General features: G+C 50.9%; 1 long non-coding RNA gene across 1 annotated transcript; it reads right to left on the bottom strand.

Annotated features, from left to right (window-relative positions):
• Window positions 1–14610: 14610 nt before the first annotated feature.
• Window positions 14611–24836, bottom strand: LOC105748086 (uncharacterized). The gene is made up of 4 exons (XR_007471449.1): window positions 24651–24836; window positions 18106–23123; window positions 17609–17862; window positions 14611–15057 (listed from the first exon to the last, which is right to left on the bottom strand). It is a non-coding gene; the product is annotated as an uncharacterized LOC105748086 (long non-coding RNA).
• Window positions 24837–25156: the final 320 nt, after the last annotated feature.

The raw sequence follows: 25156 nt of genomic DNA, 5'->3' as shown, positions 1-25156 counted from the left end.
TTCTGCCTGGAAAATGTACCAGCATGGCATTTTGTCAAGTCTTGTTTTAGGTCCCCATAAGTTAAAATTTTATATGGGAACATGCCCAGTGAGAGAATGTAATTCAGAAAAATAGTTGGAAGGACTGCTGACTTGTCAAAGAAGAGGCATAATTCCAGGTTACTCTTGCTTCAAAGCAGCCTATGGATCTTCTATATAATAAAGACAAAGAATAAAGTTAATGCCTATATGGGGAATCTAGAAAAATGGTACAGATGAACCTATTTGCAGGGCAGGAATAGAAACTCAGACGTACAGAATGGATGTGTGGTCACGGGGGGAAGGGGAAGGTGGGATGAATTGGGAGATTAGGTTTGACATAAATACACTACCATGTGTAAAATAGATGGCTAGTGGGAACCTGCTGTATAGCTCGGGGAGTTCAGCTCGGTGCTCTGTGATGACCGAGATGGGGGTGGTGGGAAGGAGGTCCAAGAGGGAGGGAATATATGTACACGTATAGGTGATTCATTTCATTGTACAGCAGAAACAAACACAACATTGTACAGCAGTTATACTCCAATTTTAAAAAAAAGGAAACAAATGAGGCAGAGGGTTTCTTGAACTCCTTAACCTCCCAATTCTGTATGATCACCATGCAAAAAACAAACAAAAACTTTAGAATCAGAGTCCTGGGCTTGAGTCTCAGATCTGCCACTTACCAGGGACCTTACCTTCTTTGAGGCTTAGTTGCAAAGAGGAGATAGTATCTTCTCAAAAGGAGAATTAAAACTCCAGCCACGCCTACCGTCTACTGTGCCTATACTGTTACCTTTCCTCCTTTTCCTATGGATTAGCTGTCCATGCTCCTCTCTGATATCCATCCCCTTTGGACCACTCATGGACATTGCCCAGCAGTTCTTCCTCCCTTCTGCATCCTCAGTTTCCCCCTCTCTACCGATAACTTGATTGGCACACAGACATGGTATAATTTCTCCCATGTTAAAAAAAAATCTACTGGCTCCTCACCCCTGCAGCTAGCTCCGCATTTCTCTTCTCACATTTATGTCATAGAAAAATGTCTCTGAAGTGCTGTCCATACTCACTGTCTCTGCTGCTTCCACTCTGTCGTGACCCACCCTATCAGACTTTTTGCTGCTTTTGCCAAGGAAACGAGTGCCCTCCTCATGCTGAATTCTGGTGTCAGTTCTCAGTCTTTATCTTCTGCGGTTTATCAGCAGTATTTGACGTGATCATTCCCTTCTCCTGGAAACCCTCCGTCCTCTTGGCTTCAGGACACTACACTCTCTTAAGTTTTTTCCTGCACTGGCCATTTCCCAGTCTCTGGGGCTCAGTCCTTGTGTGTCTTTTCCAGGTATGCCCACCCCTAACTGATCTCATCCAGTCGCAAGGCTGAAAATACTATCTGTATATTCTGAATGCTCCCAGGTAGCATCACCAGCCTGGACCTGACCCCTGAACTTCTGGCTTCCGACTTGACATTGATGCTTGCTTGTCTCAGAGACCTCTCAAGCGTAACCTGTCCACATGGAACTTCTGACCCTCCCTTCCAGGCCTGTTCTCTTTGGGGTCATCTCCATCCTGGTCAGTAGTTTCTTCAGGCTTCTGGATGCTCAGGCCAAACACCTTGGAGCCATGCTTGACCCCTCTGTTTCTCTCACACCCTGTCTCTTTCTTCCTAGTGTATCCTGAATCCATCATTTCTCACCCCGTCTGCTATCACTGTGGTCCTGCCCTACTGTATTTTCCTCCAAAGCCCATATGTATATTATATATTTTGTTCTTGTTTATCTATTTAATGCCAGTCTCCTCCACAAAAATGTAAGCTTCATGAGGGCTGCTTCCCCTCTCACCCTAGTTTTGTTCATTGCTGTATCCCCAGGGCTTCAAACTGTGTCCTAATTGGTCCTCAATAAATACTGGCAAATTGAATGAATGAATGAATGAAGAAATTGGCAAATAGCAGGTGTTTAATAAATGGATAAATGGTAGCTGTCATTTTACATTATCCTTCTTAGGTATCTAATATGAATAGGAAATTAAAAGAACAAAATGCACTGTGAAGGAGCCATCAGACACATCCAGAGATGGGATATTGTACTGGACCAGTTTCTTTCAAATAGTCAGTATCTTTAAGAACGGGGCTGGTGGGGCAGGGGACTGTCCTGGATGAAAATACATTTAAGAGATGGAATACCCTGGCAGTCCAGTGGTTAGGACTCTGTGCTTTCACTGCCGAGGACCCAGGTTCGATCCCTGGTCGGGGAACTAGGATCCCACAAGCCTTGCATTTGTAGCACAACTGAAAAAAAAAAAAAAGAAAAGAAAGAAAGAAAAAGTACATTTAAGAGATAAAACACCAAATATATTGTGTGGTCCTTGATTGAGCAAAAGAACTTTAAAAGAAAATTTTGTACTATTTGGGGACAATGTTGAAAATTATATTAATTTTATTAGCTGTTTTAATACATAGTTGTGATTATGTATTATGATAAGCATTTCATTTTTATATAAATATATTCATATATATGAAATTTAGTTTTTAGGGGTAAAATGTGATGTTTATAATTTACTTTAAAAAAGAAGAAGAGAAATACATGAAGCAAAGCTGGCAAAATGTTAATTGTGAAATTGAAGCAACGCACACATGGGTGTTTGTTATACTATTCTTTCTGTATGTTTGAAAATTTTAATAGAAAAGTTACACAAAGCATGCTATGAGCTTTAGTGGGAAACTGGTTGCCACAGACTTTGATGGCGCTATTGCTTCAAAGCGATCCGGGGGCCAGGAACTGCTGGCGAGAGCCCCGCAGCTCTGGAGGACTCCTCTTACCTCCCAGGGCGGTGCAAAGGAGCATCCCAGCAGCTTGGCAGGCTCCGCCCCGCCTCCACGCATCTTCCAAAGTCGAAGGGCCGGCCTGAAAAGCCAGCTGCTGCTCGGAGACAGGCGGCTCTCAATCAGCTCAGCTGTTGTAGCAAAAGGCCTTTGGTGCCCGGCCAAGCCCAGAGTCGGGAGGAACTCCGACACCGTGTCTCTGGTTTCTAGTAGCGCAGATGTGTGGCTTTTGGATTTGGAAGGGGAAAAGATTCCTTAAATCCAAGTCAAAAGCTTGCTAGAACCACCCTCCTAAGCTAAACAGAAACAGACGAAAAACTTTCCCTCCGTGCAGTTTTGTTTTTGTTTGTTTTTGTTTTTAGCCCCAAGGCTTGAGGGATCTCAGTGCCCCCAGCAGGGATAGAACCCACGACCCCTGCAGTGGAAGCGCAGAGCCCTAACCACTGGACCGCCAGGGAATTTTGAGCCTTCCGTGCAGCTTGAATGGGATAACTCCAGGTGGTGTCAGGCTTTGTGCGACCGTACATGTGAAGGTGCTCAGGGATGGCGCTCTTCCCTTCTTCAAAGTAAACGGGAAATAGTCCATTTTCTCATCATCTCTAGGTTATGGGATTTGGGGGTCATATTGTTTTCGTATTTATACTTTGCTGTACTTTTCAGAATTTCTGCCATCCCCACGTACTCTTCTCCCAGTAAGCTTTTTGGTCTCTACCTGCAGTATCAGCTGCACCCGTTCTGCTGTGACTAACAAATCCAGAGGAAACTGAAGCACACTGGGAAATTGTGGCTTCACGGGCAGGGGCGGGTCGTGGGCACCGCTGGGCCTGGGGTCTTTCTCTCTCTTCATCCCGCAGGTCTCCCTCTCGAGTTGGCTCCACTCTCAGGCAGATGCTTCCCTTGTGGTCACAACACAGCTTTAGACGTGCCTCTTTCCAGCGTCAAGTCTAGTGGGAAAAACTTCTGGCCCATGATTCCTGGCAAAATGTTCTTTGCGTCTCCTTGGCTCATGTACCCACCTAAAAACCAATGCTGGGGCAAGAAGGATAGAGCAGCTGATCAGTTCCTGTCCCCTGAGATGGAGGTGGGACCACGCACATGGGCTAGGAGAAGGAAGGGTCATTTCCCAGAGGCAGTGTGGTGTCCAGTTAGCAAAATGAGGGAATGCATGAAACATAACCAGAAAATCACACATACTTCGTCTTCCTGCTCCCAGAAAGGATTTGCAAGGATGCAGGAAGGAGGACACTTAGGCTAAGGAAAGCTGCTTTAAGTGAACCCAGAATTTAGCTCTGAGGTTCCTGGCAACCAAGGCAAAAGGGAAAGGCTAACTCATCAGAATGAAAGAGTAAGTTAGGATCGACAACCCTGATGATAAAACTTGCCTAAGAGTCCAATGCTCAGTTAAGCTGTCCTCTTCCGCTGTCTTCTCTCTCCATTTCCAGTGTTTCTTACTGTTTCACTTTTTGTCTCTCTTGGGCAATCTCCGCCTTTTTTCTCATGCCGCTGAGATGAGTCCTTGTCCCCTGTCTCTGCCTAGAGCCACCATATTGTCTCTCGACCTTTCTTCATATGTTTGTTGAGTTGGAAACCATAAGGACCTCCAGGGACTTAGACTAGTGCTGTGATAACATTTCCTTATGCTCCTGAAGGGAGGGGTTAACCTTAAAACTAAAGGCTAAAAATCCACTGCCCTCGGAGGGTCAGCCCGGAGTTTAGTCCAGTTTCTCTTTTCGAGTCATCTACCCTCCCTGGACCCTTGGAAAAGGGATACACTGGATCGGATGCCAGCATCCCCGTGTAACTCTGCAAAGTGCTTTATGCGGTGGGAAAGTAGAATTCTCCCACAGAACCCCATTTCACAATGTCTTTTGCATCAAAATGGTTTTCAGAGATTTTCTGCCCAGACCACGCAGTTTCTCACAGATCCTAAGCAGTTCACACTCCATTCTTCTTCCTGTGTTGACAGCCGGAGGAAGCACATCTGCTCCGGGGCAGGCGTGGTGCTGGCGTCCCCTGCCCTGTTCTCCCAGGGCAGCCAGCAGCTGCAGATGTGCAGAGGGGCCGGCCCTGTGGGAGCCTTGCTGACAAACACCACGGGTGCTCTGGGGAAAGAAAAGGTTGACCCCTGTTTCCTACTCCTAGGCTTCAAGTTTACAAAGTAGCTACAGGCAACTGTGGGATCCCAAATATGGGGGAGAGAGGGGCACCTTTTGGCCTTACTCCTGCTTGGGGTCTTTTCTTTCCTAGATTTGTTCTATTTGCACCTTTTTAAGTGCCAGCATTTTTTTCTCCCCCCTGGAAAAGGCAGACAGGAGAACAATTTGACTGCGGCAAGGGAATGATTTGTAACTGTTCCTCTATAATCTGTCGAGTCTCTCTTTTGTGTTATTCTTTTTTTTAATTAATTAATTAATTTATTTATTTTTGGCTCGTTGGGTCTTCATTGCTGCGTGCGGGCTTTCTCTAGCTGCAGCGAGCGAGGGCTACTCTTCGTTGCGGTGCGTGGGCTTCTCATTGCAGTGGCTTCTCTTGCTGCGGAGCACGGGCTCTAGGCACGTGGGCTTCAGTAGTTGTGGCCCGTGGGCTCAGTGGTTGTGGCTTGTGGGCTCTAGAGCGCAGGCTCAGTAGTTGTGGTGCACGAGCTTAGTTGCTCCGCGGCATGTGGGATCTTCCCGGACCAGGGCTCACACCCGTGTCCCCTGCATTGGCAGGCGGATTCTCAACCACTGCGCCACCAGGGAAGTCCCTGATTTATAGTCTGGATTTAGTATTTAACTTGGAGTTGTATGGTCTGTGGAGCATCTGTTTGTTTTACTTCACAGAACATATGTGACGGGGCAACAGCCACGTTCATCTCCAAGGGGAGAACCATTGCTCAGAATTGGTCGTAATTATTTCAGCTTTTCTTTTTGTTTTTTTCAACCCCAAACTCCCAATCCATCCCTCTCCCTCCCGCCCCCTTTGGCAACCACGAGTCTGTTCTCTGTGTCTGTGAGTCTGTTTCTGTTTTGTATATAAGTTCATTTGTGCCATATTTTAGATTCCACACGGAAGTGATATCATATGGTATTTGTCTTTCTCTTTCTGACTTCACTTAGTATGATAATCTCTAGTTGTATCCATGTTGCTGCAAATGGCATTATTTCATTCTTTTTTATGGCTGAGTAGTATTCCACTGTATATATGTACCACATCTTCTTTATCCATTCATCTGTCAATGAATATTTATTTTGCTTCCATGTCTTGGCTATTGTGAATAGTGCTGCTGTGAACACTTGGGTGCATGTACCTTTCTGAATCATAGTTTTGTCCAGGTATATGCCCAGGGGTGGGATTGCTGGATTATATGGGAACTTTATTTTTAGTTTTCTGAGGAACCTCCATACTGTTTTCTGCAGTGTATTTCAGCCTTTTGTTGGGGACAGGGTATGACCTAATAAGGCTGTGCCTAGGTTGTGTGTTGTGGTAGAAAGACATCCCTACCATACAGAACTTTTTCTCTGCTGCCCTGTCCCTTCATTCTCTCCTAGGTGGACCAGGGGGCAGGCCACAATGGCTTTCTTTCAAGACAGAAGCCCCACTAAGTCACTGATGTTATCTAGTTAGAAGCCTTATTTTAAAAATTGGATTGCAAAGTAGAGTGTATCTCGTATGATTGAACATGGTTTTTTCCTCCCAGTGGTTTTTATGAGTCTATTACAAATGGACAGATTTCGCTTTAAACAAAAGGTCTTTTATTACACTGACCGTGTATAAACACCGATTAAAGGGTTTTCCTGAGAAGGGTTGTTTAGAAACACCAACACGGAAGAATCCTGAGTGATTTTACTGATGGCGGAACCATTGGCAGTTTTATGGTGAAAGAAAATAATTTAGCAGCTAAAGCAAGTTTGTGCCTCACCTAACAAAGGGTCCTTTACGAAACTGCTGCGTCTGTGCCTCCACTCTGGGCTTTCTGTCAGTAGAGAGGTTGGAACAATTACACGGAACTCAGGAGACTTCCTTTAAACAAGCAAAGGTTTCTAGTTGACAACAGGAGTGTAAACGTGACTCCAGTTAGTGAATTTGCTAACAGAGCTTTCCTAGCTGTGATTTTAGCTGTGAGCCGCTGAGAGAGTGAAATTTCTCCTTTGTCTTCCCACTTACTCATCTCTAATTAAATTTCTTACAATCAATTCACAAGCTTTTAGGGATTTTCAGCTAATTTTTAAACCTTGACTAAAATTCTTCAAACAGTATACTTAAGCCCCACAGGTTAGGATGGTGCCCCAGAAAGTTAGTTTATAACCACGATCATGGGTCATATTCCCTGCACTGCCTTCTGGGGGTGGTGCATGTGGGAAAAACACACTGATAGTCTAAACTTTGGATTTTTGAGGGGAGGAAACAGGGTTTTGTTCTAGCACTTTGCATTCATTACAGGGCTACTAGGAGAGGACAAGAGAGAGGCAGGCCTCTATGCAAGGTCACGGCCACTCTGGACCAACAGCTCAAAGGGTGTGTGTGGTGATTAATTTTATGTGTCAGTTGGAAGGTGTTTTTGGATGAGATTAACTTTTAAATTGGTGAACTTTGAGTAAAGCAGGTTGCCCTCCCTAATGTGGGTGGGCCTCATCCAATCAGTTGAAGGCCTGGATAGAACAGAAAGACCTGACTCCCTAAGCTGGAGGAAGTGTCCAGCTGACGGCGCAGATTTGGGACTTGCCAGCCTCCGTAATTGCAGGAGCCAATTTCTTATAACAAATTTATTTCTATACATAGCCTATTGGTTCTGTTTCTCTGGAGAACCCTGATTAACACAGTCGGTCCTGCTGAGGCTGGCTCATTTGTGCAAGATTGCAGACTTCCGGTCAATGGGATCTGCTCCAATCTTCCTTAAAACCCCCAGACCGAAAAACACACACCTCCTGCCCGGCTCGGAAGCGTCTTCTTGGTGTGCTTGGGTGCCATCTAGTGCCAAATTTAGGTACTGCAAAGTCTAGCCATCCCTCTACTCACTGTTTTCATCCCCATCATCACAGATTTAATTCCCTGAGCACATGTTAGTAGACCTCCATACTCATGTACATCTTTCCCTCTTTTATTCACTCAACAAACGTTTAGTGAAGGCTTCCTTGTGCGCAAGGCTTTGCAGCAGGCGGTCTCTCTCCGTCACGGAGCTCACAGCTAAGCTGGAGACACGGAATAAAAGCAGATGATTGTAATCACGTATGCTCAGGGCCAAGCAAGAAACGTGAACAAGGAGCTAAGGGATGAACAAGGAAGATTTGTGGGTGAGCACTGTGGGATGGAGTGTTTTCCTCTGCTCCAGGCACAGTGTTGGCTCTGGACAGAGGGGGTCATGGCCGCTTCCCTCCAGCAGCTTTGGGCCTCCTGGGCCCGTTCACCTCCCCTGCTTGCTTGCTTCCCAATGCATTCATCCTACAGTGAGCATAGCTGTGACGGCCAACGGCAGGAACTCAGCTACCTTCAGTCTCCTTACTTTATGCTTGAGGCACGGCGGCCGCAGAGAGGCACGTAGCCCCGAAGTGAGGACAGTGGGCTTTGGAGGTAGACTGTCTAGGAGCAGATCCAAGCTCTGGAGAGCTTGCCTTCATTTGCTTGTGGATTAAATGCAAAGAATAGTATTGCCTGTGTTAGGGAAATTCAATGTGATAACATGCATGACTGGTCTGAGTTTTTCATTGCAAACACCAAAAATCAAACCTGGCCAACTTGAGTAGAAAATGCGGTTTCTTGGGGAAATGTCAGATAGCTCACAGAAATGCAAGTGGACTTAGAAGTGTTTCTATTAAGTTCTATTCTTTCTCTCTCGACTTTTTCTTTCTTTTTTCTTTTTTCTTTTTTTTTAATTGAAGTATAGTTGATTTACAATGTTGTGTTAGGTGCACAATAAAGGTGATTCAGTTATACATATATATATACACACACACATATATATGTGTATATATATATATATATGTGTGCGTGTATATATATATTCTTTTTCAGATTCTTTTCCATTAGCGGTTTTTACGAGACACTGAGTAGAGTTCCCTGTGCTCTACACTAGGTCCTTGTTGGTTACCTGTTTTAAATATAGTAGTGTGGATATGCTATAATCCCAAACTCCTAATTTACTGACCCCCCTCCCTGCCCCCTCCCTTGCTATCCCCTTTGGTAACCATAAGTTTGCTTTCTGTGTCTGAGTCTATTTCTGGTTTGTAAATAAGTTCATTTGTATCATTTTTTTAGATCCCACTTGTAAGTGATGTCATATGATATTTGTCCTTCTCTGTCTGACTCACTTCACTTAGTATGATCATCTCCAGGTCCATCCGTGTTGCTGCAAGCGGCATTATGTCATTCTTATTTATGGCTGAGTAATATTCCATCTCTCAGCTCTTACTCTTGTACCAGCTTTGTTCTGGCCTCTCTCTGCAGAAAGACTCTCTGTTCCACAGTCTCCGTGGAGGATGGCAGGGCGGCTCACAACTCCAAGTTCACACACTGTACGTTGGTCCTCTAGGGAGAGACCGCACCTCTCAGCAAATCAGATCCGTGGGCAGAGATCCTGAGCAGCCCGGCTCAGATCAGGTGCGGGTTCTGGGCACACCTGGATGCCCCCTCCTGTGAGGCTGGGCAGAAGGCAGGGCCGGGAAGGAGAATCCACAGGGGCTGCCCTGGTGCCGGTCAGTGCCGCAAGAGTGTGGAGCCCCCCTCGGGGCCGGTGCCGGTCCCCTTGGACTGGCGAGTCCATCCGAGATGAGGGAGCCGAGAGTCGCAGAGGGTCCACTCTGCTTCCCGGGGTGGGTGGTGGGGAATCAGTGGACCTGAGTCTTCCTGCAAGTTCCCCCTTTGCCCATCAGGAACTTCTGCTGGGCCACACGGTCCTGGCCTCAGAGCCCTGGCCCCCCAGGGAGCTGCTCTGCCTCACCCCTCACGGTGACCTTCCTGCTGATGTGCGACTCTTGTCACAGGCAGGCCTGGCCTCAGACCTGTTTGGATTTGGTGTCTCAGAAACAGAGGACACTTGGATGCTGTCCTTCAGGCACCGGGGTGATTTCCTTGCATCTGCCAGAGTGTGGCAGTGGTTCTTTAAAGATCAGGGCCCTGCACTCCTAAGCACCCTGCAATGCCAGTGCGGGAGCTCTTGGGAAGGGGCGGGACGTCCCTCAGGAGCCAGGCTGTGCGGCTGGGGTGAGGGCTGGACCCAGGGTAGGCGACCCCTCACTCCTCTCCCTGGCGGGGTCTCTGCCTCCTGCCCCTACTCAGACCCCCCGAGGCCACCCTCCCTCCCTCACACGGCCCCGTCCCGCTCCCGTGTGCCGCTCACGTGTGCTGAGTGAGCGTCCTGAGGCTGGAGGGGGTGCTCCTTCAGGCCAGACATGTAGGCACTGCTTTATTGGAGAAGCCACCTTAAGCCCATGGTAAGGACCACGTATTGAGCACCTACTATATGCTGGGCGCTGTGCTGGGTGCTTTCCTTACGATTACATTCTCTCCAATATCCTGGGCACTTGGTGGGTGCTTTTGTCTCCATTTTACAGATGGGACGATTGTCGCAGAGTCTGGGGGTCGTTGAACCCAGACAAGCGTGAGCAGCAGATCGAGGTCCACCCAGCCCCGGGTTCTTCCCACTTCTCGACCTGCTGCTGGAGAATCCCAGATAAATTCAGGCATCATTGGACGGCCCCCCACAGGGGCTTATGGTGGGTGGGGTATGGTCACCTCTTCTGAGATCCGCCTCCCACCCCACGGGTGGGAGGGCTTGCCTGCCGCCTCCAGAGTCTCAGGCCCAACGAGGGGCCGGTACCCTCCTCACCCATCCCTTCCCTACGCAGTCTGCTCTGTGCTAGACGCTGAGGCTCCCGCCAGGAAGGTGCTGCCGTGTGATGGCCTCCGGTCGGGGGCGGCCGGGGGACGTGGTCAATGTCCACACACTCAGGCTTGTCCTGGGCATGGGCCCATCTCTCGCAGGCAGCTGAGAGCTGGAGCTGACTGCCAGCCTGCCGGCCGCTAATGACTGCTAGAAACCAGATGCTTTAGAGTGGGATATATTTTTGTCTCACTCTTCATTTTATTCCATGATAAGATGACTTTTCAGTGAATTCATTGGGAACCCTGACTTTGGTAGAGCCAGGTGCCTGGACAGGATCTGGGCTTGACCCCGGGTGGGTCTGGGCCACGGAGAGAAGGGCCGCTACGCCTCACCCAGGGCAGGCAGCTGAACCAAGCTCTGCTTATACGCAGCAAAAAGAGCGAGCGCTCAACCCCTCTTCTGTTTAAACCGGCCCCCGGGCCACATGCACTGGAATGCTTCGGTTACCACATTGCTCTTCCTAGACGGGGACCATGATTTCCCAAGAGCCAGGAGGAGGTGGCCCTGCTCACTGCAGCTTTGCTCCAGAGCGTCTGCCCTGCTGCACGTGGTTGCTTCTGTGGGGGAGGATTGGGGCTGTGTGGTCTCCCTCTGCACATTCCTCTTGGGAAGGTCAGGGTGCCTCAGTTGGCCCGCCCTGCTGGCCTCTGGTCAAGGAGGAGCCGTGTGGCCATGGTGACAACCACAGCCAGTGGGACTGGTTCTTCTGCTGAGCTCCCCCCCCCCCCGCGCTCTGCTCAGCTGAGCGGAAGTGATGCACCAGTCGCCCAGGGTCACTACCATCATGGCTGCTGTAGGCATTTGGACCAGTGGGCTGATTCCCTGCAGGGGCGCAAGCCCGCACCGTGTGAGGGAGTTGAAGGCGGCTGCGGGTTTTGCCTACAAGTCATGGATCATTTGGGAGCCTCAGATGAGAATCCCAGCCGGGCTGCCTGGTGATACAGCCTGCCTTACACTCCCCTTCCTGCTGCGAGGCAGGGGCTGCGGTGGGATCAGGACAGAGTGTACCCTTGTCCTGCTCTCTGCTTGGAGGGACCTTGGTCTCACTGTTCTGGGGGCTGGGGGTGGGCGGCGGTTATGAGGGAGTGGAGGATTTTTTTTGTCTGTTTTTAATGGCAGATGACCAAGCGAAGGTGCTTTCCCATTGAGAGGCTGAGTCGTTGGGGGGTGGGGGGTGGAGTGGAGGCCTTGGGGTGCATTCTCAGAGCTCAGCCGCTGTTCCTGGTTATCTGAGTGGTGCGTGTGAGTGAGGGGTGGAGGCAGAGAGAGGCAGGGTGACAGCATCAGGGACCCGGGCCCTAGTCTCCATAGCAACTGCTTCTGAAGGGGTGAGCCTGCTGCGTCCTGGTTCCCAGTCTTGACCAGGAAACCTCGCTGTGCTTTGGTGACACGTGATAGAGGGCGAGGGGCCCCAAGGGTCTGTTCTCCCTTCCCCTCCCTGTCTTCATCAAGGTGGGCACCTGGGCTCTGGGTGAGGTGTGGGGGTGATCCGTGGGGGTGGTGGGGGAGTCCCAGTCCCAACAGGGGTGAAGCTGACCACCAGCTCTGGGCCCAGGGTGGGAATGAGCTGGGACCGGGCAGGGTTTGTGGGAACGGCAGGAATTAGGATAGGAATCCTGATGGAAGGGCCAGGCATGGAACATTGGGTGAGGGGATGTGTTCCAGATTTTTATCAACACTAAACCAGTTCCTTTCCTCTTGGGGCTCACAGGTCAGTAAAGCTGAGGGACATTCCCAGAGGGCAAGGCAAAGGGGAGATTTTGCAGGGGAGCGTAGTTGAGCTCAGAGGCATGGGAAAGCTGCCCCATGAGGAAGTGGCCAGATGCCCACTGCTTATACGGTCCTCAGCCCTGGCTGGGGCCACCCGTGTGGACCTCCTACCTGGATGACATTTCCTACAGGCAGCAGAGGTTAGAGAGGGAGCTCTGACCGGCTCTGAAGACCTTGGTTCTCTGGAACCTTGTATCTCACTCTTGACCTGTTTCCTCATGTTTAAAACGGGACTTCCTAATTCGCAGGATTGTTATGAGGTTTCAACAATGTATATTAGGGACTTCCCTGGGGGTCCAGTGGTTAAGACTCTACGCTTGCACTGTAGGGGGCACGGGTTCAATCCCTGGTCGGGGAACTAAGATCCCGCAAGCCGTGCGGCCCCCCAAAAAACAAACCAACAAACAAACAAACCAACAAACAAAAAACCAAACAATGTATATGAAAGTACTCCAGATGTTGGAGCACACTGTGGAAATATAAGGGCTGACTTCCCATTCAGCAGGTTAAACTTTACACTGTTTTTTTTTTTTGATCTCCCCGTCCAAGGGGGACGTCACCACGCCCCAGCCCAGGCCTGTTACCCACAGATGGCAAGACTGAGGTCAGGGAGGTGGCTCTCCTCCCTTAGAGCCCCCAGCGGCAGGCAGAGTGGGGCTGGAGCCCTGGCTTCCTGCCTGTGGTGCACCGGGCATCTCCACCCAGGTGATAATGGGCTTTGAGAGGCCAGAGTATCCCTTGTCCTGTCAAGGGGCCAGCGTGGGCGGTGGAATCGAATGACAAATCCGGCCTTCGATGTGGGAAACGTCCGGGTCATGGGACCCACCCCCCCCCCCCCCCCCCCCCCGCCCTTAGCGAGGTTGCGTGTGTCCTCAGATCCAGAGCCCGGGTCTGGGGCGGCTGGGGTGACAGTGCTGCCACCTCCTCGTGCACATCAGAGGCTTGCTCCCTCAGACAGCAGATCCTCTGTAAATGAATGCCACGCACCCAGCTTTCCCCGCCGGGACCACATAAATCTTCTCATTCTTGCCGTATCACTGGCTCTCGTGACAGCTCAAGATGTTTCTCTGCTTCTGAGTATCCCTTTTGTTAAAAGACGTCGGAGCCCTACAGACGTGTTAACCGGTGGCCCCGCTGGTGCCCCCGGCCTCTCCGTTTCCCCAGCTCAGCTTCTGCCTCTTCGCTGCTCCCACAAGTCTTTCCACATCATTCATTTTGACATTTAAAAGTTTCCAAGCTTGTTCTGAAATGGCACAAACACTGCCTTTGTTATTTGCCGGGCTCTGGAATGCTGAGAATCCCAGGACTGGGGGAAGGGCGGGCCTGCCTGCCAGGTCAGGACGCAGGGGGCCCGGAGCCTTTGCTGGGAGGTGGGCTTCGGGGTCCAAGAATGTGGGGCAGGGTCGTGGCTGCTGCCGCCTTCTGCAGGCCCACCGGCCGGATGCTGCTTGCCTTTCAGGTTTCCTTCCTTCTCACCATGCCAGGATCCCAGAATCACTCCCAGTGTTCCATTTCTTCAGGAAGGTCACTCCTATTTACCGAGTGGCATGATGTCCTCACCTTCTACCTAGTTCCTGCTCATAACAGGCCCTCCAGTTTTCAGGAGAGGATGTCAGAGAAAACAAACCCAGGCATGTTTGGGTTTCCAGTCATGCAGGTGTTTTCTAATGGTTCTTAAGCGGGTCTGAATGCGAGGGCCATGTTTATAAGACTTCATGTCCAGTTTGCTTTGGCCAGAGGGGCTCATTTCCCAAGCACATGGCCTCTTACACCGATCGGCTAGTTTGTGGACGTGCGGGGGGTCCCGGGGTGCAGGGGGGGTGGGCGAGCCTGGGCTCCGGTGGGATCTGGAATCTGGAAGGCCACCTGGAATCTGGAAGTGCAAGCCGGCCTGCTGCCTTCCCGGGTCTATGTGCGAGCAGCGTGTGATGCTCCTTACAGAGGGGGCACTCCTTGGAGTTTCCAAGACTATGAAAGAAAGGCAAGCACTGCTGTACCTCTCATCTTCACGTGGAACAAATAGTGCTTTCCAGTTCTGCTTTAGACGGCGCAGAAATCAGCAAGACACGCTTCTGACTTCTACTAGTTGTTCCCAGGCTTTCGGGTCCCTGGGCTAGAAAAAATGACAACGTGGAAGGCATAGGTAACCAAGTTTTATTTTTGACTGCTGAACACATGAAACAAAACAAGACAGAACTACATCCACAATCACAATCAGTCTCGCTTCCTCAAGCACACTTTATGCCTAAAAAGTAGTAGGAAGGGAATACAATCAGAGTGGAAGATGGCTTTTGCCAAGAAAGGACAAATTTCACACTGACATTTTCATGTGGACCAGTGAAAACTCTACCGAAGCTGCGTGTCAGTTAGTGGACCAGCACTTCTGAGTCGGAGCTCCTCAAACTTTAAATGCATGCACCAATCTCTGGGCCCGTGTTAAAATGCAGATTCTTATTCATTAAGTTGGGATGGGGCTTGGGAGTCTCCTTTTAATAAGTTCCCAGGTGAGGCCAAGCTCCCAGTTCCAGGCTTTGAGTAGCAAGATTCTGCCCTGTACTGTGCCCCAAGTAATCCTGAGCTTCTGTCAAGCCTGCAAAGGACAAAATCAGGTAAAATGGTTATTTTGTGTCATGTAAATAAAAACATCACTTAATCAACTAGATTCTCTGCTATTGTGTGGCCGTGGCCATGGCTGTCAGAGACCACCGACTGCTGTCCTGCCAGGGGTTCAGTACGGTGATGGGCGAGGACCTTTGTAGCTCTCACACGTGTAAGAATAACGGCTACTGGACTGTGCGCATCGTCCAGGCCCAGCGCCAGCACCACCAAAAGTGACCGGGGGTTTCAAGCCTGGCTTCCTGGACTCTGCTCATCCCACCAGCCACCTGCCCCTTGCCACCCCCCAACCCACAGTGAGACATGCATTTGACATTGTCACCCTGCACATCCATTTATATGGCTGAAATCAGGTTTTACATAACAATACTTAGCCTTGTTGCATGTGACACACACTAATTACAAAAAAAAATCTAATCGGTAATATGTGGAACCTAAAAAGAGGATACAAATGAACTTATTTACAAAAACATAGAAAACAAACTTATGGTTACCAAAGGGGAGGCGGGGGAGGGATAAATTAGGAATTTGGAATTAACATATACACACTACTCTATATAAAATAGATAACCAACAGGGACCTACTGTATATCACAGGGAACCATATTCAGTATCTTGTAATAACCTATAATGGAAAAGAATCTAAAAAAAGAATGGATATATGTATAGCTAAGTCATTTTGCTGTATACCTGAAACTAATACAACATTGTAAATCAACGGTATTTCAAATTTATTTATTTGTTTATTTTTGGCTGTGTTGGGTCTTGGTTGCTGCGTGCGGGCTTTCTCTAGTTGCGGCGAGCCGAGGCTACTCTTCATTGCGGTGCGCGGGCTTCTCATTGCAGTGGTTTCTCTTGTTGAGGAGCACAGGCTCTAGGCACGTGGGCTTCAGTAGTTGTGGCATGTGGGCTCAGTAGTTGTGGCTCGCAGGCTCTAGAGCGCAGGCTCAGTAGTTGTGGCGCACGGGCTTAGTTGCTCCACGGCATGTGGGATCTTCCCCGACCAGGGCTCGAACCCGTGTCCCCTGCATTGGCAAGCGGATTCTTAACCACCGCGCCACCAGGGAAGCTCAAATCAACTGTATTTCAATAAAATTTTTTTAAAAATCTAAAATGCTGGTTCTGATCCACTAAATTGATTTCAGGGTCCACCATTAGGTCGTGGCCCAGGGTGACAAATACCCAAGCGCCTTGAAAGCCTTTTCTCAAATTGACAATATGTGACTCTTTGCTCTGTTGTGGAGTAAGGCACAGGTCTTCTCTAATGTAAGAAAACCTAATTTAGGAAATACCCACTTAAAATTATGATTTCTTCAAATTCTACCCTGTAAGCTCTTTTAAAAAGATTTTTCTTATTCCATTTTTAAATTTAATTTTTATTTTATATTGGAGTATAGTTGATTTACAGTGTTGTGTTAGTTTCAGGTGTACAGCAAAGTGATTCAATTATACACATACCCATTATTTTTCAGATCCTCTTCCCATACAGGTTATTGCAGAGTATTGAGTAGAGCTCCCTGTGCTCTACAGCAGGTCCTTGTGATTGTCTATGTCATGTATAGTAGTGTGTGTATGTTAATCCCAATCTCCTAATTTATCACCCACTCCCCCACTGCTGCATTTCCCCTTTGGTAACCATAAATTTGTTTTCAAAGTCTCCCAGTCTGTTTCTGTTTTGTAAATAAGTTCATTTGTATCATTTTTTTTTTTTTTAGATTCCCCATATAAGTGATGTCATGTGATATTTGTCTTTCTCTGTCTGACTTACTTTGCTTAATATGATAATCTCTAGGTCCATCCATGTTACTGCAAATGGCGTTATTTCATTCCTACCCTGTAAGCTCTTAGTGAAGGGATTTTTGTCATCTAGTTCTTTGGTAGATCTCAGAGCATCTAAGAAAATAGATGAATGAAAGAACTAGCATATTTACAGATACTTAAGTCCTCGGATGGAAGATTTCAGGATTAATAGATTTTAAAAAGTGTTATCGGTAGGTGTGGTTCAAGGAGCTATGAACAACAAAATGTTTTTGAAATTAAAATGTATAGCAACGGAACAGTATGACCGATTTATAAAGGACTTTTGAATATATCAATAATAGAGGTAATGATAATGTTGCTACTTACTGAGTCATTATATGCCTGCTCTGGTAAACATTTTTGTTCATAAGATTACATAGTCTATTTAGAAACTGCCCTTAAAAAACGAAACAAAACAGAATGTGGCTCTGGGGAGATGAGGTGTATCGCACTGGGCTGGGTGATCTTGCTGTTTCCTAGGGACGGGAAGAAGCTTTCAGAGGGTGTTGTCTAGAGATTTGGAAGCTTTTAACCCGGGAAGTTTATGCAGGGGAACGTAGGGCGGGGCACCGTGGGGAGTGGAAAGCTGGGGCTGCTGTCAGGCCTCCTCCATCCCATGATCCCAGACGGCCACCCCCAGTGGCCACTTCAGCTCTAACGGAGACTGACTTGGACCCAGTCTGACCCAGTTTCAAATTCTGGGGAGGGGAATCAGGTTGGCTCACCAGGAGCAGGTGTCCGTCTCTGTGCAGTCAGTCCTCATCCGGGTCTGCAGTCATGAAGTACAGAGTGTTAGGGCCTCAGCTCTGCTGGCGGGGTGGACCATCATGAGAGCCGTGGTCTGGGCAGGTGCCCCCAAAGTGTCTATGACGGGGACTTCCCTGGCGGGCCAGTGGCTAAGACTCCGTGCTGCCGATGCAGGGGGCGCGGGTTTGATCCCTGGTCAGGGAACTAAGATCCCACAGGCTGTGTGGCGTGGCTAAAAGATAAAAAAAAGGAAAAGATGGTTATGACACTGTGGAACCCTTTGTTCACATAAGATCTTACCTAACAGCCAACTATGAAGGATGGATAAAGGCTGAGTTGTTCTGGTAAAGGAGATGGTGGCCAAAGTCCCACCAAACTGGCATCCCTCCCCTGGGACTGAGGAGTGTTTTGAAAACTGTGGCTCTAGCTGTGTCCCCTGTTTTTACAGAAAAGTGAGACTAGAGCCTGAGGTTACCTCCTCAGGGGTACACAGCAGCTTAGTGTTAGGGCTTGACGAGCATCAGGCACCTGGGCTCCTGGGGGGATGTTCTCCCTGAGCATTGCCCCATCTGCTGCTCTGTTCCGGGTACCAAATACACAACTGCTGGCAAAGTCTTCTGTTTCAGTAAAATGTCTCTCTTTAGAAAGAAAAACAACTTGTGGAGTTCCAAGGCGAATTGATTTTTATTTGCAGAGTTAAAAAAAGAATGCAACTACAGTTACGTGAAATGCCAGAAGACTTGTGTCCCTGGCCGGAAGTTTAGCTTGAGGGATGCTGGCCAGGCTTCCCCAGGTGTGCTCACCTTGCCTAGTCTCGCCCAGCACCCTTCAGCCCTCAGCTCTCCTTTGAACATAGACAAGGGTCTGATGGCCCAGACAGGCTTGCTCTGGTCACTGACCACTTCTCTGGTTGGAAATGTACTTCTGTGCCTCTCGTGGGACCATGACTTCTGTCCTAATGCCTCCCAGTGTTGCAAGTGTGTGTGGGCAGAGGCTAAATGAATCGGGAACCTGGTGAACTTGGTCGCCGTATGCATTGGGGTGACTAAGGGTACACCTGGGTAGCTACCTCCCCCACCTCCTTGCCGGCGATCTAGGGAAAGGTGTTTGGCTCTGCGGCTGAGAGGCGAGAGGCTGGCCCCTGGCAATCAGCAGGGTGCCCTTTGTAAAGCCCCATCACTCCTCTCTCCACGGGGTCAGCGCGGGCTGTCCGGAGGCTCTGCCCTGCACCTGCTTGCACAAGCCACTTGGTGGCACTGTTAGAACTGGAGAAAAGAGGCTGCTTCCCCTGAAACCGTTTTCCCTCATTCTAATCCTCTCCAAACTGTCATTTCCACCCACCTCCTTCAAAACAGAACAGAAGAAGATCATTTCATAGCCTGTTCCCTCTGCTCTGCACCTCCCCCCCTGCACCCCATCCATTCCTGACTGCCTGCAAAGATGAGTAGCCCCTCTGCCCTCTTTCCCGCCCTCAGGGTCCCATCCTTCCATCCTCTTTTCGGATCTTTGTCATTCTGTGTGTTGTGGAGGCCTCTAGGGTTCCAGGTGGCCTACGGAAGGAGAAAGGGCCGTGAAAAACTTACAGGGACCTGGGGAACTAAAAGAGAAAGCAGAAGTGCCTGCAGTCCTTCTGGCCGCATGACCTGTGTTCTAGAAGAAAGAAGAAACTAGTGCTGCGTGCACAGAGGCTGCGCGGAGAGGGGTCACTGGGAGAAGGTGCTGGGAGGGAGAGAGGGAGGGGGGAGGAATGTGTGGAGCGCGGGAAGCGGGGGCTCTGGGCGCGGAATCTTGGCATCGGGTCGCGCTGCTTAAAGGCTTTCTGTTCTTGGCTTTCCAGCTGCCGCCGTGTCAGAAACCCCCTCCACCGTGTGGTCCCGAGCGACCCTCGCCTTCACCCACTGGTTTTGGCCTCTGGTTCCCAGTTCTTGCTACCACTTCCTCTTCCTGGGAGATGTGAGCGGGGAGCAGACTGGGCAGACCAGGGGCTGGAGACGAGACAGCATAGCCGTCACTGGTCCTGGCACCCTGACCTCAGGTCTCCCAGGCTGCCCAACTACCACCCCAGCCCGCCTTCCTCCAGAGGAAGGAGAAAAACGGCATCGCTTGGGAGGAATTTGCTGTGAGAAAAGCATTTTCCCCTAACAATGACCAGGAAATACTGTCTCGACTGATAATTCTGGAGGTAACGCTGCCCTTTTGGCGGAGTCATTTGGAGGCTTATTCAACCACGCAAACGCCCATGACACACGGTTCCCAAACTCTGGGCCCACATGGCACAGGCCATGGAGGCGTGCTGGCCACACCCCTCCCCTTGGCCAGCCCTGACCTTGAGCAGGGACTCGGGCCAGCGCGCCTAGTCTGCCTGCAGGAGGGAGGTCTCTCTGCTGACTCAGGCCCAGACTGGGGCAGGTGCCTGCCTTCAAGCCCATGAGTAATACCCTGCTTGCCACCTTCAAAGGGCCTTCCCAGGATTAACCAGTTAGTCACCCCCAGGAAAGCCACAGAGCTAGGTATTATCATCCTCATTAAGGCCGGGGGGGGGGCGGAGGGAGGCAAGTGGACGCCCCGTCCCCGGGCCAGTGAGAGTCTGGATTTGGGCGCAGGCGGGCAGTGGCTCAGGGTGTCCCAGGGTGATGTCCCTCCACGGTGCAGAGGAGGCTGGAGCTTCTCACTGGGCAGCTTTGCCCACCCAGGGGCTAGGGGAGGGGATTGGAGTCTCAGGCCAACGCGAGTAGATGCAGACGGTTTGACACGGGCTCAGCCACGCGGCTCCACCATCTGCTCTGGATGGTTCAGAAAGTGAAGCTGATGGGCCTTCCCATCGCTGCGCCGCCCACCCCTGAGCCACCCAGACGTTTGTGAGATGCGCCTCCGAACACTTTCCTTTTTGTGTCTGCGTGGGGATTTCGAACGTCTAAAAATGATAAAGCACAGGTCACTAAAGCACCTTGCAAATCAAAAGTGGGATGTGAACACCTAGAACGGCAGGGGCCCCATGTCCCTCCAGGTCACGCCGCGCCGTGGCTTTGTCCTCTTTCAGGTGCACGACGCAGAAGGTGAGTTTTAGGCAGTAAGTCTGTGTCCTGTTGACAGGCTGAGGACCTAAGCACCTTCTGGAAGCCAGACAGCAGAGCAATCCTTTCGGTCAACCCTGTCTGCAGCTGCTTTTTATAAACTTGGCATAAATATGTGCTTGGGAAAGCCAGGGCAGCGTATCTGGAAAATATTTTCTACCATTCGAAAACACACACACACACACACACACACACACACACACACACACACACGCTTGGAAAGGAAGAAAAAACACAACAGAAATTGTGCATAATACAGAGCGGCTTCACTTGTGGTTTTTTCCATTACTTCCTCAGTTCATTTTTCTGCTGCCAATTTTAGAAGGCCATAAGTCATAGTTGTTGTTAAACTTTGTCAGTTAAAATGTAACTCTAAGAACAAGTCATATGATACATTGGAGCCAAATGGCCCTTTGGAGAGCATGGTGGTGGGATACAGCCCACACGAGCCGGTCCTGGCATCTCGGGTCTTCTCTGCTGCGTTATGCTTCGTCATGCCCACAAGGCAGCAGAGTAACTTCTGCCTCGGCTCCAAAGGGCCCCCTATAAGGGGGAAGGAGGCTTTTCAACAGTACTTTGTGTGACCCGGGAACAGAATGTGGTCATATTGAAGGGTGATTTCGATACCAGCTCCTCACTTTTCTTTCCCCTAGAAATGGCTGGATCCATTTTCTCATAAACTTCAACCCAGCAGAATCAGAAAGTTAGAGGCAAAGGAGAGGAATTGGCCACTGGAGGCTGGGACTGCCCACTGCCCCCTTCCATCTCCTTGGAGGAGATGCAGACCCCGGGGTGGTGACAGTCCAGTGGGTGCCTCTGTGCCACACAGAGGTGGGTTGCGCTGGGGTTTCCCCACCTGGCATCATCGGTGGGCTGGGAGCCTTCAAGGGCTGGGCCCTGTGTTTCCCCAGAAGTCCTGGTTTGAAGGCAAAGCCAGGGGTGCAAACAGCGCTTACAGATGCTTGTGTGTAGAACCAGGATAAAAGACACAGCAGCGGACCAGCCATCAGAGGTCCCCTGCCTCACGGGGTCCCCATTTTTTACATGTCTTTCTGTCCTGTCCCTTTTTCTTTCCCTCAGTCAGTCTCACTGTCACTGAATCCGCCTTGGGGTCTCGGAGGAGAGCAGGGGAAGCTGGGCTGCAGAGCCGGGAGGCTTTCTCAGTGGCCAGGCCCTGAAACTTTGAGCCTGTGGGTCATCTTTGTGCGGCTCAACTGGAACTGGGACCATTGCTCTGAAAACCAGATCATTGCTTCAATCCATGAGCCCATCAGGGACTTTATGGGCAGGACTGACGGGTCTGATTCCAGGCTCTGCCCCTGAATTGCCAGGATGCCTTTAGGATAAAGTGCAGCTCTCCCAGGTCCTGAGTGTCCATCCGTCCCAAGGGTGTTGGCCCCCATCTGCCGCCCGGGGGTCCGTGCCCTGCCCACGCTGCACAGAACCTTGACAGGAAGGGCAGAGCTGCCCCAGGCCTGGCAGCCGGGTGCCCTGGCCGTGGAGGCTCAGTATGGGCTGGCTGCTGCCGCTGGTTTCAAAATGAACCCAGCTGTGTCACAGCTGGCACGCTCGGAGTTGCCATGCGTCTCTCCTGGGCCTTCTCTCCTCCTTTCAGGCGGAAGTTTTTGGTTCATTCATTCATTCCTTCACTCATCCGACAAATACACACGGCAGGGCTGCTGTGCTCGCGGCTCTGTGCTGGTCCCACACACGCCGGTGAGAAGGCGCGTCCTTGTCCTCGTGGAGTTTTTATCCTAGTGGGGCAGAGAAACAGACGCAGGCCAGCTCACCCCGCAGTGCCATTTGCGCATGATGCCAGCTACAGCCCTGAAGGAAAGGGACAGAGGGCTCGGAGAGCCACCCGGGGAAGATGGCTTAGTCTGGGGCAGAGGGTAGGATGCCCTCGGATCTGCTGCGTACCCGCCAGAGCCTCCCCTGTGGAACGGGCACAGTGCCACTGCTCGTGGGGTAAAATAGCATGTGTGAAAAGCACTCCGACAAGCGTTGGCTGCGCCCGTAACTCCCTCCTGGCTCCCTGATTTATCAGTCACCGGGTCCATTTTCTGCCTCCGCCTTCAGATAAACTGAGTTAATCATCCAACTTTGCCTGGAAAAACAGGTAGACCCATTCCAAGAACAGCTTGCCTTAATGACATTTCTGGGGACCTGCCCCCCCAGGTCATTCCACACACCCTGTCTCTGAATCTGGTTTCCCCGCCGACGGCCCGTTAAGAGCATGGGTGGGGACCAAGTTCCGCTCTGCACCTCAGGTGTGCTGCTGCCCGGAGCCCGCCTTGCCCTCTGGTCCTGGCTTCTCAGTGCTCTGTCTACGGAGAAATATTTAAAAGACTCAGGAAATGAACTCACATTTTTTCTTTTTTTTGTCCTCCCCCTCCTTTTCCAAAACAGTGCAGCCTTCCTGGAAGAAAGCAAACAAAACAAGTGTGACTATTTTAAAAATTATTGGAAAACCCGTTCTGAACGCTATGGCTTTGAACGTCTCCCCTGGGCGGATGTGTCGCCTTGGGTCCCCTTTGTTCCTCACTCCACGGTGTACGTGTGGCGAGAAGGCAGGGCAGCTGAGCGCCTTAAAGTCGGAGGAGCTGATGGGGCCCGAGGAACACCCCTGCCCCAAACGCCCGTGTGCGCCTCACACACACGGATGCGGAGGGGAGTGCACACGTGTGTGTGGCCCGCGTCCGCTGGTCAGACAGCCCAGCGCTCTGACCGCCTCCATAGTGTGGCCGGCTTCTGCCAGGCATGGGGGTGACTATCTTGGGTTTATAGGTGTTCACGGTGTTGTTAGAAATAACATCGTGGGCTGTGTGGGGATTGAAATTGAAGTCTTTTCATTTCGGCCATCTGGGCAGAATGCTTTTCCTTTGATGAGGAAAAAAGTCTTTCCTGTGTTTCAGCTGGAACGCTGCCTCCCAGTTGAGGTGACAGCAGACGCTTGCATGGCCCTGTCTTTGCAGGAGGGAGGAGGCCCAGCCAGCTGTCAGGCTCTCCGGCGGAGAGAAGGCCTTTCAGCTGCTCAGGCGCCCACTTGAGGGGCCCCGGGGCGAGGAGAGCCATCGCGCCGTGTTCAGCAGTGTAGCTGGCTCGGCTCAGGTTTTCCGTTGTCAGGCGGTGACAGCCACGTGTTACAGACACCCTTGGGAGACATGGCTCTGCTTTCATAACACCGAAGGGTTTTTTTTCTGACTCATCTTCAGAAGATCCCCCTCCCCGCCGCCCCCCTCATTTGAAAATAAATATAATTAGTAACAGGCAGACATACTGTATATAGCCAGCCCTTCCTATCCGGGAGAGTTATAATTAAATGTACATGCTGCCTGTTGTTCACCGTCTGCTAAACGCCTTGCCACCCGCTTTAGGGAAGCAGCAGCCCCTGGGTGGAGGCTGCAGGGAGAGAGATCTGGGGGCGCTGAGTCCAACATCCAGTCGGGAGTGAAGGCCGGACTGCTGGCTGAATGGCAGGTGTGTTCCTTGTCCCCTCATACTGCCCAGCCCTTGGCCTTTCTCCATCATCAACCTCAAGCTGCTCCGGGAAATGCCTGGTCAGTGCTGGGGGTCGTCCCCTCCGTGGGGGGAGGGGGGGGCAGAGAGATGGTTGCCAAGTATGGTTGTCATGGCAACGTGGTGGCCGCTGCATCTGCAGCCGATGAGGGGCACCTGAGTGCCTGCAGGCTGCGCTCTGTCCTCCCCAGGCCAGGGGCCAAGACCGAGTTCCTCTGTTCCCGGCTCCTGGCCTGAGAGGCTGGCACCGAGGCCTCAGCCCCACCCCACATGGCCAGAGCCTGGGCAGGTTATCCCCAGGTAACCCTTGGCTCTCCTTCCTGACAACAGGGCAGGCTGGGCACTCGGTGGCCAATGTCCAGGCCCACGGAGAGCTCATATTCTGCTGAAATCAGTGGGTCAGGCGGCCCCGGGAATGCACACGTACCTCCTGGGCTTATTCTGGGACCACAGTGTGGCCAGTAGGCTTGGTGACACAGGCCTGGTGACACAGGAGAGGCTGCGCACCTCCCATCCCTCAGGCAGGCAAGGCGGTGACCGGATGATGAGTTGGAGGGCCCCGGGCCTGGACCGAATACAGCAACGTCATCTGAACCACAGGCACCTTTACCCAAGTTGCTCAGAGTGTTTTCCAAGCAAACTGTAGTTTCACAAGACCGTGAGAAGTAGGTGGGGTGACAAAGCATTCTTTGTCCCTGTCTTATAGATGGGGAAATGGCAAGGCTTGCCTGGCTGGGTGGTGAGGCCAAGAAGGGGAGAAGGGTGCTCTCCTCCCTAGGGCTCTGGGGCGTGGGCGGCCTGACTCCTGGAGGGAGGGGCCGCCCCGCAGAGAAGGAGGCCGTGGGTGGGGGAGGCTCAGGACTTCTCCTCAGCACTGACGGGCCTTGGCGGCCACCCCGGGAACTCGGTCGCAGCCCTGTGGTCTGAGGTGTT

Source organism: Orcinus orca, chromosome 14, assembly GCF_937001465.1.
Source record: "Orcinus orca chromosome 14, mOrcOrc1.1, whole genome shotgun sequence".
Taxonomy (NCBI): Eukaryota; Metazoa; Chordata; class Mammalia; order Artiodactyla; family Delphinidae; genus Orcinus; species Orcinus orca.
This window is presented reverse-complemented; position numbering and strand designations above follow the sequence as displayed.